We start from the raw sequence: 15,338 nt of genomic DNA, 5'->3' as shown, positions 1-15,338 counted from the left end.
TTCCCCTAAAGCCAAATAAACCTAATATTGTCAGTACAGCTGTTTTCCTAGTTTTCATTCAGCTGCAGCTCTCCGATGTTATATCTTCAATAATTCAAGAGATATTATTGGGCCAATGCACTGGAAGTAGCATGAATGTTTATTAACTACTTCCTTGCATCAGACACTATGCTTGGCATTTCACATACATTTTCTCACTCACTCTTCACAATAAGACGGTGAGAAGGCATATGTTATTAAAAAACATCCAGGAAAATCACTAGTAACCAGTCTTCTTCAGAAACTTGTTGCCTGGAAGAAGAGAAATGGGCTGAGATTGTAACAAGCAATGTGTTTGCCACAGATTTGAAGCCCTAGGAACATTCATAGAATCAGGATGTTTGAGCCAAAAGAGACATTGGAGATCAATTTAAGATATTAGGGAGAGGTTATTGCATTCTTCTCAAAATATATTACGTAAATTGTCTCAGGAGACAGGGATTAAGAAATTTTCTTGCCATAACTGCTTTGATTTAAATCAAGCCATATAAAATGATATTGTCACATGAACTACAGGCTACAGATCATGCTGCAAGAATGCAATATTGTAATTGGTTATCGGCTGGAATTGCAAATGAACACTTGGAAATTAATCTGTGTTTCAATGTTGTGGAAGCCTGATTTCACCTGAACACAGTGGTTCTCAAACCTGAATGTGTATCAGAATTACTCCAACTACTTGTTTTAAAATGTGGGTTCCTAGACCCCATCTTCAGAAATACTAATTCAGTACGCCTGGTATAACGGCCAGGAAATTGGCATTTTTAACAAGCTCCCTGGGTGGTCTACCAATATCGGCGGCCCACAGACTGCCTAAAATCTGAGAAAAACTTCCCTAAGGATAGTCTCTTCTTAATCAAGGTATGAGCAGGTCAGTGTCAACTAGTTAGCTGGGGCAGTTTCCCTGCAAAGAGACCAATTTAGAAACACGGGAATCCCTACTGTTTCTGGATCCCTGTTTTTCTACAGAACCTCATCTTAATGTGATAATGAACTCTTAGAGACATCTCTTTCCCTGTGACTTGATGATGGAGGTTGAGGCTCAGGAGAAAACAGTAGGCACTATGAGCAATCTTTCTGGGACATAACATTGAAGTGGAATCAAAATTCCTCCTGTAAGCTCTCAAGTGATTAGAAATTCTGTACACCCAGAAGTTTGTAGCATTCACTATATTTTGGTCACTTATATAGTAAAGAAATGGGCATGGCTTGTAGGCTATGGAATGCCTATTCCCTGAAGGGATCTTGGTCCTTAGCCAAGATCCCATCCTCAGTTTTGCAGGTTCCAAAACTCAATTTTGTCATTTTTAACCAGGGAGTCATTAGGCTCTGGGGAACAAATTTCACACAATCCAAACTCATAAGGCATGGTTTAGAAAACGAAATGTCAATTTATTAATTCATCTTGATAATTAACTACAAAGTACACTTACGTCAATCAGTGCATTCTCTTCCCAGTAGGAAATCTCTTTAGGAAACCAAATAAAGGCAGAAGACTGTTTGGTGGAGGCAGACTGGTTTAGTGAAAAGAACCGGGGTTTTGGAGTCAGGTAGATCTAGGTTAGAATTAGGTTGGATTGGAGTAATGCGAGCCAAACATACAAGCCAAACATCCTTAGCCACCAGAAGCTAGGAAGAAGCAAGGAACGGGAACTCCCCTAGAGCCTTTAGAGGAACAAAGGCCCTGCTGACACCTTGATTTCAGACTTCTGGCCTCCAGAACTGTGAGAGAATAAATTTCTGTTGTTTTAAGCGCTGAGTTTGTGGTAATTTGTTACAGCAGCCACAGGAAACTAATACCACTCATTTAGTTTTATGGACTTGGAGAAGTCACATAACCTCTTTGAGCCTCAGTTCCCTCATCTGAAAATAGGGCTAATAACAGGCCCTGATGAGATCAGAGTGCTACTGTGAGGATTAAGTAGACAATTTATGTAAAGCACTTGGTTCAGAGTAGGGGCTTGGTGTACAGTGGCTGTTGCTGCTGGTGAGTGAAGAGGTGGTAGAGGGTGTGGGATGGTCTGAGAAAATGGAGTCATGTAGTTCATGCAGCCTGATGCAACCACCTATTCCCCTATCGAAGGACAATAAATGTATCAGCAGGTCAGGGCACGGGGTGAGAAGAACAACTTCTCTTTCTAATTGTTGTTGTTGTTGTTTCTATAATGGTCAAATAACTTGCTTGCACGTGTCATGATGTCGTGAAACCCTTCTTAGTTTTGATGGACTATCCCAACCTTAGCATTTCCAAGACTACAGTAGTGTTTTCCACTGGTGACATTTTAGAGCATTGCTTCTTAATCACATAGAGGGAGGTCCCTTATCCTATCAGTAAAGGCTTTTTTTTCCCTTTTTTTTGTGGGCAGCCCATCCCATTTCTACAGTGGATGATTTTCTTGTCAGCTTAAGTACCTGAGAGTGGCATTTTTCTATCTTATTGCTTGACCTTAACTTTAGAGTTGGGGGTCCTATGCCCTTTAAGTTCATGGCCTTCTGTCTCCATTTTTCAGAACCCTGTGAATTCATAGTGCTATGTCTACTTTCTCACCAACTTGTTTGTAAACAGAATTCTGTAGTTTCTGTGTCTGACAGCCTCGACTCCCACCCACACAGCCACAACCAGTGCTACCTCTAGGAGGCCAAGGAGACTATGCCCTATTCATCTTTGTAGGTAATGCCCAGAATACTGCATGGCATATGGTAAAGATTTGTTGAGGTGGTGGAAAACAACGAATAAATCTTGGCCCTGGAGAGAGGCAGACCTGGGTTCAGACCCTAGCTCTCCTTTCTGCTAGCTGTGGGGCCTTAAGCAAATTACACCAGCTTTTGGTAACTCAATTCCTTCATCTGCAAAATGATGATGATAATAGCATCTACATTATAGTATTTTATAATAATTAAATGAATTAATATATATAAAGCCCTCAGCATAGTACCACATCCATAGTGAATGTTTAGTAAATGTTAGCAATGTATAAAGGACTATACGAAATAATGAATGAAGGAATGTATGTTTTCAATAGGAAGTTTGGTGAGATCTTCTCTGACCGCCATGTTTAAAGTTGTAAGATCCTCCTCCCCATTCCCTATCTGCCTTCCTGGTTTTATTTTTCTTTATACTTTGAATACTACTTGACATTATATATTATACACATATTTATATATAGCTCCAGGAAATCTTTAGTGCCTGTAAGAGATCCAGAGAAGGATGAGAGAACAGCCAGTAAGAATTGGTGAATACTTCATTTACCATATCTCTTACCACATGATTCCTATCGTTGGGAGTACTCGAAAGCTAAAGTTTATCAGAACAAACCACTCACATTGACTGCATGGAAGGAAAACAACGTTTCATATCATAAGAGTAACAGTTGCTCAACTTCAGAGAGTGCTTCAAAATATGATGAAGTGTTGAAAAGTGTAGAGTTGTCAATAGAAGCTATTGCCAGCAGTTATTTTAAATTAAAAATACTTTCAGCATTCTGGTTCTAGTGCAGAGTATTTGAGTTATTATTGTTATTAGAGAGAGCCTGAGCCAGGAGGATTGCATAGACAAATGACAACATTAAAGGAAATCAGATGAAGTTTCACACATAGGAGAGTTGCACAGGCAATCAAAGCAAGTTTTACTTCATATAACATGCTTTAGGTAGCAGTGTAGGGATGACAGGGGAAGGGAGGAAGGAGAATTGATATGCTGCAAACTAGCGAGAATCAGCACTTGCTCAAGATTCTGCACATGAGTGGCTATATTACAGTTATCCTGATTTCCTAGTTTTCTGGTCTCCCATTGACTCATTCATCCAACAAAAATATATCGAGTACCTACTACGTGCCAGGCACTGTTCTGGGTGTTGTAAATATAGCAGTAAGCAAAAACCCTTGCCCTCTTGGAACTTGCATTCTAGTAGGAATCGGCACACTATGGGTCCCTGGCAAAATCTGGCCTGTCACCTGTTTTGGTAAATAGTTTTATTGGAACCCAGCCGTTCTCATTTTTTTATGTATCATCTATGACTGCTTTTGCAAAACAACAACAGAGATGGGTAGTTGTGTCAGAAATTATCTGGCCCACAAAGCATAAAATATTTACTATCCGGCCCTTTACAGAACAAGTTTGCTGGCCCTTATTCTAGCCGAAGGAGACCAACGATCAAAAAAATATATGTAGAAGGATCTTTTTGAATACCATGTGTACTCAGACAAGGGAAACAAAAGAAAAAAAAAACAAGTGAGACTTCATCAGACTAAAGAGCTTCTGGAAGGCAAAGGAAACCAAGATAAGAATGAAAAAACCACCCACCAACTGGAAGAAAATATTTGTAAATCATATATCTGATAAGGGGTTAATCTCCATAATATATAAAGAGCTCACACAAATGAACTACAAAAAAACAAACAACTTAGTCAAAAAGTGGGCAGAAGATATGAACAGACATTTTTCCAAAGAAGACATGCAGATGCCAATAGGCACATGAAAAGATGCTCAACATCACTAATCATCAGGGAAAGGCAAATCAAAACTACACTTAGATACCATCTTACACCCAGTAGAATGGCTATAATCACCAAGACAAAAAACAACAAATGTTGGAGAGGTTGTGGAGAAAAGGGAACCCTCATCCACTGCTGGTGGAAATGCAAACTGGTGCAGCCACTGTGGAAAACAGTATGGAGATTTCCCAAAAAATTAAAAATAGAACTACCATATTACCCAGCTATCTCACTACTGGTTATTTACCCAAAGAACTGGAAATTAACAATTCAAAGAGACTTATGCACCTCTATGTTCCTTGCAGCATTATTCACGATAGCCAAGACGTGGAAGCAACCCAAGTGCCCATTGATGGATGATTGGATAAAGAAGATGTGATATATATATACAGTGGAAGAAGATTGCTTTGCAATCAAGCAAAAGTGAGTTTAAATCTGGATTCTGCAAATGACCAACTGGATGACCTTGAACAAATCAATCTCTATGAGCCTCAGTTTGCTCATCTGTCAAATGAGGCCTCACAGGTGGTTGTCAGGATCAAATGAGAAAATGGGCACGAAGTATTCAGTACAGGGCCTCGCACGTGGTAAGCATTCAAAAAGTGTTAGCTCTTATCAATAATAATTCCTAGGATTATGGTTCTCAATTTTCCCAGCTCTAGAATGTAATTTAATAGCACTATAGCTCCCATCCACTATTGCTCTGTTGTCCTAATTTGTCCCTTTCAAACTAAAAAGGTGAAAAAAAAATTCTTAGAGCCAATAGGTTGAGAACACTCTCTCTACATTTTATAGTCCATTTGAGCTTTATGCCCAGTACAAAAGAATTATGGAAAAAGAACTAGCAACTCTAAGTATGCCACAGATTTTAATATGTCTGACAATGCCTCAAAGACGGGTGCTCTCAGCCTAGGGTGGACATCAAAATCACCAATTTTTATTTTTAATTTCATTAAATATATTCTTCTTGTAAAATGGCAAATAATTTTTTTTCAAAATACTCATACTTGCATTTGCCTTAGAAATAATTCTCCTATTGAAACAAATCTCCAGTGTGGAGACAGGTGGCCAGCCAAGTATGTTTTGCAAAAATTATCCAAGTGAGTCTGGTAAGCACTTCCGCTCTGAGAGAGGGACTGGAAGGTGAGTTTGGGGAAAGAAGTCAGGGCCTCCCTTTGAGAAGAAATCCAAGAAAGGTAGTTATAACCACTCTGCCTCTCACACAAAGTGGGTATGTAGAAACTTACCCTGCACCGGCTGGGGGAAAGCATAGTGTTTTCTCCTCCATGCATTAACCACAGGGGATTTCCCTCCTACAGTTACACAAGCATCACCCTTGACACACCAACCGGAGAACTGTGCTCAGTGAGAACACAAGATTTGTCCCATGCTTCAAAAATGCAACTATATTTACTCACTGGATTAAAAACATGTCATGCCTAAAGATCAAATACTGTTTAATGTCTAAAGCAAGAAAGAATGATTAGCAAATAATTTAATTATTTTTTGTTTACACATCTGTTCCCAAAGCTAATTGTTTGCTGGCAAAAACTGTTTGGCCTTGATTATGATCATTAATGAGCGTGCTTGCATTTCAAATCAAGGAATCAGTTTCTCAAAGGCTTTAGTCAAATAAAATAAAAACAAATAATTCTCAAAATAAAAGTGTACAACAAAAGTAAAGTATAAAAAATAATACTTTATGAAGTTGTTACTTTTACTTCCTGACATATATATCAACAATTTTACAAATTATGATTGTAGTTTGAAATATTGTCATTTTTTAAAAAGTAGCCTTTATATTTTAGAGCAGTTTTAGGTTCACCATCTAATATATTTTACGGCAACTATTGATATATATAATACAAATATATATATTACATATTATGAATATATAGTATACAAATGTATATCACATATACATATATACAAATACATATTATATTGTATTTATACATAAATATACATAAGTATGTATATTACATGTTTACATATTACAATTACATATAAAAATACAATTACATATTGCAATATATACATAAATTGTACATAAATATATATATAATGTATGTAACATATATATGTATGTTAGGTACTCCTACATTACTTTGGAGGTCCATCAAAAGCTTAGATATTTCCCATGTAGTATCTCAAAAACTTTAAATAAATTTTCACATAAATCTTTCACAAATAAATAGAATGTCAAATTTCATATACACATGTGATCTATACTAATGTGTAAATACTCAGTTCTCATTTTTCTAGTAGCAAAATTCTTACTAATGAATTATAGCCAAAGAAATAAAGACTTTTCAGGACTGGCCCCGTGGCAAAGTGGTTAAGTTCTTGCCTTCCGCTTTGGCAGCCCAGGGTTTCACCAGTTTGGATCCCGGGCGCGGACATGGCACTGCTCGTCAGGCCATGCTGAGTCAGCCACCCACATGCCACAACTAGAAGGACCTACAGCTAAAAATATACAACTATGTAATGGGGGGCTTTGGGGAGAAAAAGGAAAACTAAAATCTTTTTTTAAAAAAGAAAAGAAATAAAGACTTGAAAAATAACGCTTCAAGAAGAAATACTAAATTCATGGAGCTATTGCTTTCAATATTTCACTTCAAGGATGTAAAATTTATAATATAATTAGGCATATTGACTCAAAAATCAGTTAAAGCTGATTCTGATTTCCTTCTGATCTCTTGCTAACTATGTGGCCTCGAGCAAGTTACTTCACTTCTCTGAGCTTCAGTTTTTTTGTGTGCAAAATAAGGATAATGATAGCGCCTATGTCAGAGGGTTCATGAGAAGATTAAATGAGACAATACAACTACAAAATTTTTAAATTGTCGGCACGTGGTAGGTGTTTAATGACTGTTATGATATTTTCTCATTATTTCTACTTAGAATGTAAGCTTCATGGTGGCAGTTTCTTTCCCGTCTTCTCTGTTGGATTCCCAGTGCCTAAGATAATGGGCGCTCAATAAGTAATTGTTGGGTGAATTAGTTTATGTGACAGCTATCTGAAGGTCTAGGGGAGCTGTTTATTGATTGTGCCATTGCTTCTAATCACACTTAGCAGCTGCACGAGTAATTCAAGTGGAATTTTTTTATAATAATTTCGTTGACATATAATTCCCCCATTTAAAGTGTACAATTCAATAGCTGTTAGTACTTTCACAGACATGTACAACCATTACCACAGTCGATTTTAGAACATGATCATCACTCCAAAAAGAAACTCCATACCCATTAATAGTTACTCTCTATTAACCCACAAACCCCCCAGCCCCCCAGCTGAAGGACACCACCAATCTACTTTCTGCCTTTGTGAATTTGTCTATTCTGGACATTTCTTAAAAATAGACTCATATAACAAGTGATCCTTTTTGACTGGCTTCTTTCATTTAGTATAATATTTTCAAGGTTCATCCATATTGTCACATGTCATCGGTCATCTACTCCTTTTCATGGCCATATGATATTCCATTGTGTGGATATGCCACATTTTGTTTATCCTTTCATGAGTTGGTGGACATTGGGGTTGTTTCCACTTTTTGGCTATTATGAGTAATACTGTCATGAACATACAAGTTCTTGTGTGGACATAAGTTTTCATTTCTCTTGAGTACATACCTAGGAGTGAAATTGCTAGGTCATATGGTAATTCTATGTTGAACTTTTTGAGGAAATGCCAAATTATTTTCTACAGCAGCTGCACCATTTTATATCCCACCAGCAGTGTATGAGAGGGCGAATTTCTCCACATCCTTGGCAATACATGTTATCATCTGTCTTTTTTATTATGGCCATCCTAGTGTGAAGTGGTATGTCATTGTGATTTTGATTTGCATTTCCCTAATGGCAAATGATGTTCGGCATCTTTTTATGTGCCTTTTGGATATTTGTATATCTTCTTTATGGAAATGTGCATGAAATCTTTTGCCCTGCCCACTTTTTAATTGGGTTCTTTGTCTTTTTATTATGGAGTTGTAAGAGTTCTTTATACATTCTGGGTACAAGTCCTTTATCGGACATATGGTTTGCAAACATTTTCTCCTATCCCATTCCATGGGTTGTCTTTTCATTTCCTTTGATTCACAAAAGTTTTTAACCTTGATATAGTCAACTTACCAATTATTTTCTTTGGTTGTTTGTGCTTTTGGTGTCATATTTAAGAAATATTGCCTGATCCAAGCTCATGAAGATTTACATCTATGTTTCCTTCTAAGAGTTCTATAGATTAGCTCTTATATGTGGGTCTTTTACCTATTTTGAGTTAATTTTTGTATATAGTGTGAGGTTGGGGTCCAAATTCATTCTCTTGTATGTGGATATCCAATTATCTGAGCACCATTTGTTGAAAATACTCTTCCTTCTTCATTGAAATGTCTTGGCACATTTGTTGAAAATCAATCAAACATAAATGCAAGGGTTTATTTCTGGACTCTCAGTTCTATTCCATTCATGTATATGTCTATCCTTATGCCAGTACCAAACTGATTGCTGCAGCTTTGTAGTAAGTTTTGAAATTGGGAAGTGTATGTCCTCCAACTGTATTCTTTTTCAGGGTTGTTTTGACTATTCTGGGTCCCTTGCATTTCCATATGAATTTTAGGATCATCATGTCAATTTCTGCAAAGAAGCCAGCTGGGATTTTGATCGGGATTACTTTGAATCTATAGATCAGTTAGGGTAGTGTTGCTATCTTAACAATATTGTCTCCTGAGTCATGAATATGGGATTTCTTTCCATTTACTTATGTTTTCTCTTATTTCTTTCAACAATATATTTTTTAGTTGTCAGTGTACAAGTCATGTACTTTCTTGGATTTAATTTATTTCTAACCATTTTATTCTTTTTGATGCTAGTGGAATCAATGGAATTGTTTTCTTAATTTCATTTTTAGTTGTTTCATTGCTAGTGTAACGAAACACAGCTGATTTTTGTATATTGGTTCCGCAGCTTTGCTGAACTCCTTTATTAGCTCTGGTAGTTATTATAAATTCTTTAGGGTTTTATACATACAAGATCAAGCCACCTGAAAATAGAGAGAGTTTTACTTCTTCCTTTTCAACCTGGAGAGCTTTTATTTCTTTTTCTTGCCTAATTGCCCAGCAAGAACTTCTATTACAATGTTGAATAAAAGTGGTGAGAGTGGACAGCTTTGTCTTGTTCCTGACCTTAGAGGGAAAGCTTTCAGTCTTTCATCATTACGTATGATGTTAGCTGTGGTGTTTTTGTAGATGCTCTTTATCAGGTTGAGGAATAAGGTGAAATTTATTTGAAACGGGAAGACCATCACCAATGATGGAAATCTCAGGCACAGTTGTATTTTCTCTCTTCTAGTACGTCATGATTCTTCGGTTTCATATTCTCCAAAGATGGGGAACTTGCCTTAAGGGACAGACCTATACCTTATTCTGGGTTTCAAACTGGGATCATTTCATTTCAGAGGAAAGTCTTTTGAAATATAGCCTACTGAGAGTTGTACAGATACTTAACAATTAATTTGTAAAACATAAGATAGCAGGCTTTTGTTGAGCCATAGCTTTATATTGTTTGATGAAGTCTGGGATCTGCCAGTACATCTCATCTTTGCCTTACTCTCCCTGATGGGGGAATGGGAATGGGGAGAGAGCAGAGAGGACTTATACATGATACCTAGAGAAGCAGTGGCATATATGATAAGACTGCCTGGGTTCAAATACTTGTTCTGCCACTTACACCTTTGGCAAATTATGTAATCTGTATGTGTCTCAGTTTCCTCATTTGAAAACTGGGAATGATGGAAATAATAATGATGATGATGATAATAATACCTACCTTGTAGGGTTGTTGTGAGGAATAAATGAGTTATTACGTAGAAAATACTTAGAACAGTTCCCAGCACTATAGTAAACTCTATTTATGTACTTGCAATTAGGCTATGGTGTCTAGAAGCAGCAACATGGGTTTAAGAGCCAGATAAATCCAAGTTGAAATCCCTGCTCAACTGCTTTTACCAGCTATGTGCCCTCTGACAAATTATTTCATCTCTCTAAGCCTTTTGGTTTAGCTATCTTACAGAAGCTACCTTACAGGGTTATTAGAAGGAGTAAATTAGGCAATTCCTGTGAAATACCTAGCATAAAATAGTCATTGAACAAGTGGAAACTACTGTTATTGTTGCTTTATTTATATTTTCTTATTTTAAGGCCAGTGAGGTCTTATCACTGAACTTCTCCCGCTCATTTAATAGTTCAGGCCTGGGGATGGTAAAAGCAAATTTCATAGGCAACTTTGGTTTACTAAAAAAAATTGTTTCTAAAATCACAAAATTAACATAAACTTGTAAAAAAATTCAAATTTTACAAAAAGTGTGTGTGAAAAGTAAAAATCTGTTTTTGCATCTATTTTTCCACCCATTTTACTTCTCTTCCCAGAAATAACAATAACAACAGTTTGGTGCATATCCATCCAGACTTTCTTCTATGTATATCCATACACATGAATATATACATGAGAACATATACAGACACACATGTATTTCTACATAAATTATACCTTACTATATATATTATTCTGTGACTTTCTAATTTTATGCAACAGTATGTCTTTGACATCTTTCCATTTGAGTACATAAAGATCTACCTCATTTTTCTTAATGGCTATTGGGTAATCCATAGGATGTATGTGTCACTTGTGTACTTTAAAGAATCTTCAATCATTGCTCTCAGGATAGCATCAGGAGTGTCCAATTACAGTATACTTCTTTCTCAAAGCCTGTATTTAACAATGTAGCATGTAAATGTGCATTTTAAGGCAAATTCATAGTTTGCGTGGATCATGAGTGTTTTGTTGAATTCTCAGCTGTAGGGACAGAATGGAAAGCTAAGTGTTCGGGCAGAAAGGAATTTCTTTATTATTATTATTATTACTATTTTATTGAGGTCACATTGGTTTGTAACATTGTATAAATTTCAGGTGTATATCATTATTTTTTAGCTTCTGTATAGACTGCATCGTGTTCACCACCCAAAGTCTAATTTCCATCCATCACCACACATATGTGCCCCTTTACCCCTTTTGCCCTCCTCCTGCCCACTTTTCCTCTGGTAACCGCTAATCTATTTTCCTGATCTATGGGTTTGTTTATCTTCCACATATGAATGAAATCATATCGTATTTGTTTTTCTCTGTCTGACATTTCATTTAGCATAATACCCTCAAGGTCCATCCATGTTGTCCCAAATGGCATGATTTCGTGTTTTTTGTGGCTGAGTAGTATTCCACTGTACATAAACATATATATATGTATATATATATATATATATATATATATATACACATATACAAAACATCTTCTTTATCCATTCATCCATTGATGGGCGCTTGGGTTGCTTCCAAGTCTGGGCTACTGTGAATAAGGCTGTGATGACCATATGGCTACACATATCTTTTTGAATTAGTGTTTTTATGCTCTTTGGATAAATACTCAGAAGTGGAATAGCTGGATCATATGATATTTATATTATTAATTTTTTGAGAAATCTTCATACTGGTTTCCATAGTGGCTGCATGAGTTTGCATTCCCACCAGCAGTATATGAGGGTTTCCTTTTCTCCACATCCACTCCAACACTTATTATTTCTTGTCTTTTTAATAATAGCCATTCTGACGGGTGTGAAGTGATATCTCACTCTAGTTTTGATTTGCACTTCCCTAATAATTAGTGATGTTCAACAGCTTTTCATGTACCTGCTGGCCATCTGTATATCTTCTTTGGAAAAGTGTTTGTTCAGCTCCTCTGCCCGTTTTTTGATAGGGTTATTTGTTTTTTTGTTGTTGAGTTGTATGAGTTCTTTACATACTTTGGAAATTAACCCCTTGTCAGATACATGATTTGCAAATATTTTCTCCCAGTTGGTGGATTGTCTTTTTGTTTTGTTGATGGTTTCCTTTGCCATGCAGAAGCCTTTTAGTTTGAGGTTGCCTCCTTTGTTTATTTTTTCTTTTGTTTTCCTTGCCCGAGGAGACATGGTATTTGAAAAGATACTGCTAAGACCTATGTCAAAGAGCATACTGCCTATGTTTTATTCTAGGAGTTTTATGGTTTCAGGTCTTACATTCAAGTCTCTAATCCATTTTGGGTTAATTTTTGTGTATGGTATAGGATAATGATCTACTTTAATGATCTACTTTCATTTTTTTGCATGTTGCTGTCCGGTTTACCCAACACCATTTATTGAAGAGACTTTCCTTTCTCCTTTTATGTTCTTGGCTTCTTTGTTGAAGATTAGCTATCCATAGATGTGTGGTTTTATTTCTGGGATCTAGATTCTGTTACACTGATCTGTGTGTCTATTTTTCTGCCAGTCCTATGTTGTTTTGATTACTACAGCTTTGTAGTATAATTTGAATTCAAGGAGTGTAATACCTCTAGCTTTCTCCTTTTTTCTCAGGATTGCTTTGGCTATTCAGGGTCTTTTGTTGTTCCATATAAATTTTAGGGTTCTTTGTTCAATTTCCATGAAAAATGTCACCAGGATTCTGACTGGGATTGCATTGAATCTGTAGATTGCTTTAGGAAATATGGACTTTTTAACTATGTTTATTCTTCCAATCCATGAGCATGAAATATCTTTCCATTTCTTTAGATAGGTTAGAAGGAAAAGCGAGTCACTCAAATTATTACCAGCTTTCGAGTTTTTTTTTTTTTTTTCCTAGCGGGTTCTAATTTTGAGAGACTAAATGAAAAAGAAGACCAGAGTGGAAAATCAGTAAGTTCAACAAAGACCTTGGGAAGCTTACTAAACACAATAGTAACTTTTGATCTGGTGGATAAAACACTGAAGTAACTATAATAATTAATCTTTTGTACTGAGAAGTTACTATATAATTACTCTTTTGGATGAGAAACTAGCTTGAATAATTTAGAAATGCCAAAAAGCAATAGCCATGTATTCAAAATGATCGCATTTACATAAATAAAACCATGAAGAATAAATTAAAATTAATGCTTTCAGAATAGGCGAAATACATTGTGTCAATTTCCAACAGCCCCAAACTGTCTATGTGCTACTGATGGAGGTGTCAGAATTCTGGGCAAGTATTCACAAAGTTCAAAAGTGTCATAACACTGAAGCAATGTGGTTATAAGAGAAGAAAATGTGTATAGATCGAATCATGGAAATGTCACTCACTGTAATATCTGAGCAGGAGGTTGCAATCAAAGCAGTTAGTAATTAGAAAGTACAGGGCCCTAACTCCCACAGAATTTTTGATACAAGCAGCTCTGACAGCACACAGAACTATTGTAAGATACTTTGTGAGAAAGCTTTGACAGTGGTAATGCCTGTCTTAATGTCATCTGGAAACAGCTGTTTTTCTCCAAAAGACGGCAATATGTCTAAGTCTGACAAATACAGATAATAAGGTGCTTAGCTATCATTAACAAAATTATGCTTTCCTTATTGACAGAAAAGATTTGTTCACATTGTGAGAAGAGTACATTACAGAACTAGTGAAAAGCTATTGAAGAGTATCATATGGATGGCTGCAAAGCATTGATTTCCAGCCCTGAATCTGCCACCCTCTAGGGTGTCTCCAATTATCCTGAGGATCATCATGAGCCTTTTGAAAACTTCTCAAAACAAAATTAAATATGAGGCACTTTAATTTTAAAAAATTATATGCCATACAGCACTTTCAGGAAAAGGGGGAGATGGCATAAAATCACGCTAACAATAGCAGTGTGTTATAAACGCTCACAATATTGGGAGCCAATGATGGTAAGGCTGATACATTATATGGATTCAGCAGTCGTTTTTATGAATTCAGAAACTGTACCAAGGCACGTCATCAAAACAGTTATAGTCAAACGCACGGATTTTCTATGTGTTTCAAAAGTGGGCACTCACATAATACTAATCCATGAATTCTGTCTCTAAGTTTTGGATAATTTTTGTACTTAGGAATTTCCTGAATGTCTGAAAATATGTTCCAATGCCAGCAACAAAATCATTCGTTCATGGAAGAAATATTTATTTGGAGCGTACTATATGTCAGGTACTGATGTACACGTTGCCTGGTAGACTGTTTGCATCAGCCATGTATAGGAGAGCCTGTTTTCCTGAGCCCTTCTAATAGCATACTAGAAAGTATTTTTAGCAATATCATATAAGTGAAAAATTTCCTCTTACTATAGTTTACCATTTCTTATTTTTTCATATGTTTATTGACCATATGAGCATTTGTAGCTCTTTTTTGAATAATCTCATGTCCTGTGTCCACTTTTCTATTGGTCTTTTTATTATTGATTTGTAAGGGCTCTTTACATATTACCATGCAATCTATCTGACATTATTATCTTTGAGTATGAGCTTCTAGAGACAGCCAAATTTGCTCAGTAACTATCAGAGTTGAAGTCAGCTGATGTTGTCGAATGTTTTTATAAGGTCTATGAGTATCCTGGAATCATTTTGATGCTGTTCACTTCTCCTGTTTCTGCATCAAATCTAATTTTATGTACACTAAACCAGGTTATGCCACAGCCAAACAGATTTCTGGAGTGTCCAACAAGCAATGCTGTTCAGCAGTCAAGAGAGAAAAAATCAGACTATCATCTTGCCAGTGATTTAAAACAACACAAAACATAACAAAACCAAAAGATGTTACTATAGTTGCCACCATCAACTTCCTCATCATTCTTGATTGGTATTAACAGTAGCCTCTTTGAAATATTTCAGCACTTTTTTGGTACTACACATATTTAGATAGGACTTTGCTGGCATCTAAGGCACACTCTATCACCCTGCTTTAAAAAA

The 15,338-nt window shown here is 36.3% G+C and overlaps 1 long non-coding RNA gene across 1 annotated transcript in view; it reads left to right on the top strand.

Annotated features, from left to right (window-relative positions):
- Nucleotides 1-5,120, top strand: part of LOC139080943 (uncharacterized) — a 76,754-nt gene extending 71,634 nt beyond the window's left edge. Inside the window, exon 3 of the long non-coding RNA XR_011535833.1 lies at nt 4,839-5,120. This is a non-coding gene — a long non-coding RNA (uncharacterized lncRNA). The remainder of the gene's footprint in view (nt 1-4,838) is intronic.
- Nucleotides 5,121-15,338: the final 10,218 nt, after the last annotated feature.

Source organism: Equus przewalskii, chromosome X, assembly GCF_037783145.1.
Source record: "Equus przewalskii isolate Varuska chromosome X, EquPr2, whole genome shotgun sequence".
Lineage (NCBI taxonomy): Eukaryota > Metazoa > Chordata > Mammalia > Perissodactyla > Equidae > Equus > Equus przewalskii.
The sequence above is the reverse complement of the archived record's forward strand: the minus strand, read 5'-3'. Positions and strand labels throughout refer to the sequence as shown.